The sequence below is a fragment of the Mandrillus leucophaeus genome, unplaced genomic scaffold, assembly GCF_000951045.1.
Source record: "Mandrillus leucophaeus isolate KB7577 unplaced genomic scaffold, Mleu.le_1.0 Scaffold715, whole genome shotgun sequence".
NCBI classification, from domain to species: Eukaryota; Metazoa; Chordata; class Mammalia; order Primates; family Cercopithecidae; genus Mandrillus; species Mandrillus leucophaeus.
Genome location: NW_012107753.1, coordinates 1,045,100 through 1,050,997, shown reverse-complemented (window position 1 = coordinate 1,050,997; position 5,898 = coordinate 1,045,100).

Genomic DNA, 5,898 nt, shown 5'->3' with positions numbered 1-5,898 from the left:
TGGGGAAAGGGTGCCTCCCCTTCCTCTGGTGAATTTCACTATTTTGTGTTGAAAAGTAAATTTGCCTAACCTTGGTAGGCCACTTCTAGACACATGACTGTGGAAAAGATCCTTCCTCTTTTGAAGTTTGAATTTCCTCATCTGTGAAGTGACGGAGTTCAACTAAGCTTCTTTCCAGTTCTGAGGATCATAAGCCCTCTTCTTATTTTGGTGTGATGTTTTCCTAATATATAAAGGCCCAGTAATGTGATATATACTGTGCCATCAATGACACATTCTCCTGGCAACATCTATGGTGTTGCAGATTACATTATTGGCTGTAATTCTTCATTCCCCTGTTATAGTAACATTATACATTTATATTCCTGCCATGGGTTTATTTTATTTTATTTTAGTTTTTGAGACAGAGTTTTGCTCTGTTGCCCAGGCTGGGGTGCAATGGCGCGATCTTGGCTCACTGCAACCTCCACCTCCCAGGTTCAAGCAATTCTCCTGCCTCAGCCTCCCGACTAACTGGGATTACAGGCAACTGCCACCATGCCTGGCTAATTTTTGTATTTTTAGTAGAGATGGGGTTTCACCATGTTGGCCAGGCTGGTCTTGAACTTCTTTTTGTTGTTGTTGTTGAGACGGAGTCTCACCCAGTCGTCCAGGCTGGAGTGCAATGGCATGATCTCAGCTCACTGCAACCTCTGCCTCCTGAGTTCAAGCGATTCTCCTGCCTCAGCTTCCTGAGTATCTGGGATTTCAGGCACGTGCCTCCATGTCCAGCTAATTTTTGTATTTTTAGTAGAGACAGTTTCACCATGTTGGCCAGGCTCATCTCGAACCACTGACCTCATGATCCACCTGCCTTGGCCTCCCAAAGTGCTGGGATTACAGACTTGAGCCACCACGCCCGGCTTGAACTCTTGACCTTGTGATCCGCCTGCCTTGGCCTCCCAAAGTGCTGTACCCAGCCAGTGATGTGTTTTATAGGGTTAATTAATCATGAAAGTCAGCATGCTTAATGTATGACCTGACCTAAATCTTTGTCCTCAGTGGGCATCATGCATTTACTCATTTCAAGTCTTGTTAAAGGCTTATATCCTGAGTTTTATTTATATATTCTATATTTTATTTGTGTGTGTGTATATACACACACACACTTTTTTTTTTTTTTTTTTTTTTTTTGAGACAGAGTCTCACTTTGTCGCCCAGGCTGGAGTGCAGTGGTGCCATCTCCGTTCACTGCAAGCTCCACCTCCCAGGTTCATGCCATCCTGTTGCCTCAGCCTCCTGAGTAGCTGGGACTACAGGTGCCAGCCACCACGCCTGGCTAATTTTTTTGCATTTTTAGTAGAGATGGGGTTTCACTGTGTTAGCCAGGATGGTCTCGATCTCCTGACCTTGTGATCCACGTGCCTAGGCCTCCCAAAGTGCTGGGATTACAGGCATGAGCCACCACGCCCAGCCTTCTTTGGGTATATTTTAATGAACCCCTTAATGCTCTTAGTGACCAACTTTTTCATTTGGTTTGCATTTTTGTTTCACAGGGGTTTCAGTCATTAAAATAAAGGTGGTTTTTCCATTCAATCTATTTATTATACTTGTGAGTGGAACTCCAAATTTCAGAGGCTGAAATAACTCTCATTATCTTGGTAAGCTACCTGAATGCAGCAACTTGAGTTTGAACACACACTAGGAGACAGAGCTATTGCACTATGCACTGCTTACTCCTAATACTGACTCCTAGTTCTCAGCCACAAACTCCATCTGCAAGATTAAATAGCTGGCATTTATATACTGGTGCCCAACGGGGGAAGGAATTGTGGCACAAAAAAAGTAGCATCAGCAGTCTTTGGGGGCTTAAAATTAATGGATTTTTTTCTACCATGCTGTGTTCCAAAATTAATCTGGTTTCTGCCTGCGATGAACTGACACAGATTGTTGTTTTATGGTTATTTAAGGCACAGAATTTACCCTCCACAATTAGGCTTTACCTTGCTCTTCCATATAAGATCGAACAAAATGATCCCCTATTTGTATCTTTGAAAGCTGTGAGCTGAGATGCCCATTACCCCCAGTATACTCACTCTTCTGCCCGACTGCTACTAGGTCATTTGGAATTGATAGACTTAAAAACTGTGTATCCCACACATTGTTATGCTTGCTGGGGGAAAGTGAATACCATTTAAGATACTCCTACATAACCAGTGCTACTACCGTTGTACACAGTTCTTTTGGAATTCCGTTTCATTGTATCCATCATCTTATCTGATAACTCTCTCTTGCTAATTTTCCGAAAGTTTTCCAAGCTCAAACTTAGAATGTTTAGCCTATTAGCTCTTTATGGTAGAGGTGACAAAAAATGATTGGGGATGGAAGGGACCTTACGGTGAAACTGAAAAATCATTTCAGTCAAACATGGATTTTGTGCTTGTGTCTTCTTTCATAATAAGGAAGAGATTTCCACTCTACTGATGTGAGTTGGTATTAGTCTCCCAGGCATGACACTCTACTCTTTTATATTTGGATAACAGTTGAAGGCTGAAGACAATAGAGGAGAAAGCAACTTTTTTTTTTTTGAGACTGAGTTTTGTTCTTGTCACCCAGGCTGGAGTGCAATGGCAGGATCTTGGCTCACTCCAACCTCTGCCTCCCAGATTCAAGCGAGTCTCCTGCCTCAGCCTCCCAAGTAGCTAGGACTACAGGTGCCTGCCACCACCCTCGGCTAATTTTTGTATTTTTGGTAGAGACAGGGTTTCATCATGGTGGCCAGGTTGATCTCAAACTCCTGACGTCAGGTGATCCACCCGTCTCAGCCTCCCAAAGTGCTGGGATTACAGGCATGAGCCACCACCATGCCTGGCTTAGGAGAGGGCAACTTAATCCTCCTCAGGGGACATAGGATACTTGCCCAAATCATCTTGGGAGTCGTACATATTAAGTGTGACTGTTCCAATATGGGAACCTATTATGGGCATGACATAACAAATATTTTAGTTGAATAACACAATAAAAATAGAAAACCTGATCTGGTGGAAATGGGATCATAGCATGGAATCTTCAAAAGTTGTTTTATTATTTATTAAGCACTCTCACATAAGTTACTGCATTTATTTCTCAAAACAATGCTATGAGTATAGTTATTATTATACCCATGTATCAAGGCTCATACCCTTGTTTAGAATACCTTGCAATTATTCTTCACCGCATATCTATAGGTCTTTTCTGCCTTCAGATCAGAAGCTACTTAGAAGATAAAGGTTTAAGTTTTAAATTTTTAGGTGTTGCAATGCAGTACCTATAACAATATGATGATGAAGCCATTCTGACTCAAAGGCTCAGGGATTTGCCAAAGATCCCACAACTGGTGAATTGCAGACTCAGAGATTCAAACATGTGCCTAGGCTAACATTCTTTCTGTTACATTATAACTGGTTTCCTGAAATCCTTATAAACGCTTATAAACTTATTGCATTCTCTCCTATATTTTATATATTACATTTTGTATGTCATGTATATTATACTGTAAGATTCTTATCAGATTCATATGTGTGACAACTTAGTAAGTTGACCTGAAGATGCTAGTGGTGCTCACTTACTTCTTATTCCCTGAGTGGACACTTTTTAAAGGAAGCAAAGCAATGTTTTGCACCCATAAGCTCTTCCTATCAAGACAGGGAAATCAGGCATACAGACTTGGAGTACAGAAAAATTCCTAGTAATGCATATGTGGTTGATCTTTCAGACTGAAATTTTACATTAGAGAGGAGTTTTGTTATTATTATGCAACTATGACCAAAGTAAGATTCCCTCTGTCTTACAAACTTCCCCAAATTGGGAGTTTCAGGGTATTACCCTGCATTCTTTTCTAGGCTCTCAGACATTCTGTTGTAGAAAGCTAAGTGAAGGAATCCCTCAAATGTGAACCATTTTGCCTCTCATGTGCTTTCCCTAAACTGTGCAAAGAAAAACAATAGCAAAGATTTTCTAATCTTTTGGCTCTTAGTCCTCTCCTAAGTGGGGAACTGAATCATTCTAAGTAGTATACAGAATTAATTATCGTTGCAAGAGTGTTGCCAAGCTTGTAGATTCCCAGAGATTGAGGGTGGGGTCATTTTTGCCTTCCAACCATACTCATATTTTTTCATAAATATGTTTAAAAAGTACCCACGAGCTGTTTTTGTTTTCACTCCCATCATGTCCTCAATGTAGGTCCCAAGGAAATTGACTTTACTGGGTCTTAATTTTCCTTAAAATAATGCACTTATTCATTTATTTTTTTGAGACACAGTCTCCCTCTGTTGCCCAGGCTGGAGTGCTGTGGCACAATCTCAGCTCACTGCAACCTCTGCCTCCCCAGCTCAAGTGATCCTCCTGCCTCAGCCTCCTGAGTAGCTGGGACCACAGGTGCGCCACCACAACCTGGCTAATTTTTTGTATTTTTGGTAGAGACTGGGTTTCACCATGTTGCTCAGGCTGATCTGGAACTCGTGAGCTCAAGTGATCCATCTGCCTCAGCCTCCCAAAGTGCTGGGATTTCAGGCATGGGCCACCGCATCTGCAGCTAGTAATGCTGATCGATCTCACTCTCCACCAATGCTGCAGATGTGATGCTGATACTAGAGAACATTGAATAAAAGTCGATTTACCCTTATTTCAAAAGCATTCTTTTTGTGGTTCTTTGAAATAGCAGTCTCTTTTAATGTATTTAGGCCTTTTCTCACAGAGAGAGAGGAATAGAAGAGAGAGAAAGAGAAATGCTAGGGAGGAATTGTCTGTCAATAATTACATATCATTTATTTATCTGTCAACAATAAACTTAAGAATTAAGAGCTATTGTTAACAAAATATTCTTTGAAAACAAAGTGAAATCACTTCTGAAAACATGCAAATTTAGCATGATTTATGATGCAAACTATTGAAATTTGATTTATATCTAATAGCTCAAAAATACTTATCATGTGTACATACTTGCTGATAAAGGTTTAGAATTTTGGGATACTATGAAAAATCATGATAATGAAATAATATTTAGTGCTGCAGGAATAAGAGTAGATAACTTTCAATATGTACTTCCCTCTCTGTCAATGCCTTATCCACAAAGGATGTAATATGGTGTCTTGGTTATGAACCTGGATGCTGAGACAGCCTACTTGTTTTGTGTTCTAGTTTTGTTCCTCTTACTACCTGTGTTACTTTGGTCAACTCACTTAACTCCCCTTGCCTTGGTAAAATAGGGTTCCCATTAATATTTACTCCATAGGATTATTCTGATGATTTAACAATGTATGCAGAATAGTGTTTGATATAAAGCAATTGCCCAATAAATGCTAATTATTATTATTTTAAAATTTTACTTTAAGTTCTGGGATACATGTGCATAATGTGCAGGTTCGTTACATAGGTATACATGTGCTACGGTTCTTTGCTGCACCTATCAACCTGTCATCTAGGTTTTAAGCCCTGCATGCATTAGATATTTGTCCTAATGCTCTCCCTGCCTTTGCCTCCAACCCCCCCAACAGGCCCTGGTGTGTGTTGTTCCTCTCCCTGTGTCCATGTGTTCTCATTGTTCAGTTCCCACTTATGAGTGAGAACATGTAGTGTTTGATTTTCTGTTCCTGTGTTAGTTTGCTGAGGGTGGTGGCTTCATCTATGTCCTTATCTCATTCTTTTTTATGGCTGTGTAGTATTCCATGGTGTATATGTACCACATTTTCTTTATCCAGTCTATCACTGATGGGCATTTGGGTTGGTTCCACGTCTTTGCTATTGCAAATTGTGCTGCACATGTGTCTTCATAGTAGAATGACATATTCCTTTGGGTATATACCTAGTAGCGGGATTGCTGGGTCAAATGGTATTTCTGGTTCTAGATCCTTGAGGAATCGCCTTCCTGTCTTCCACAAT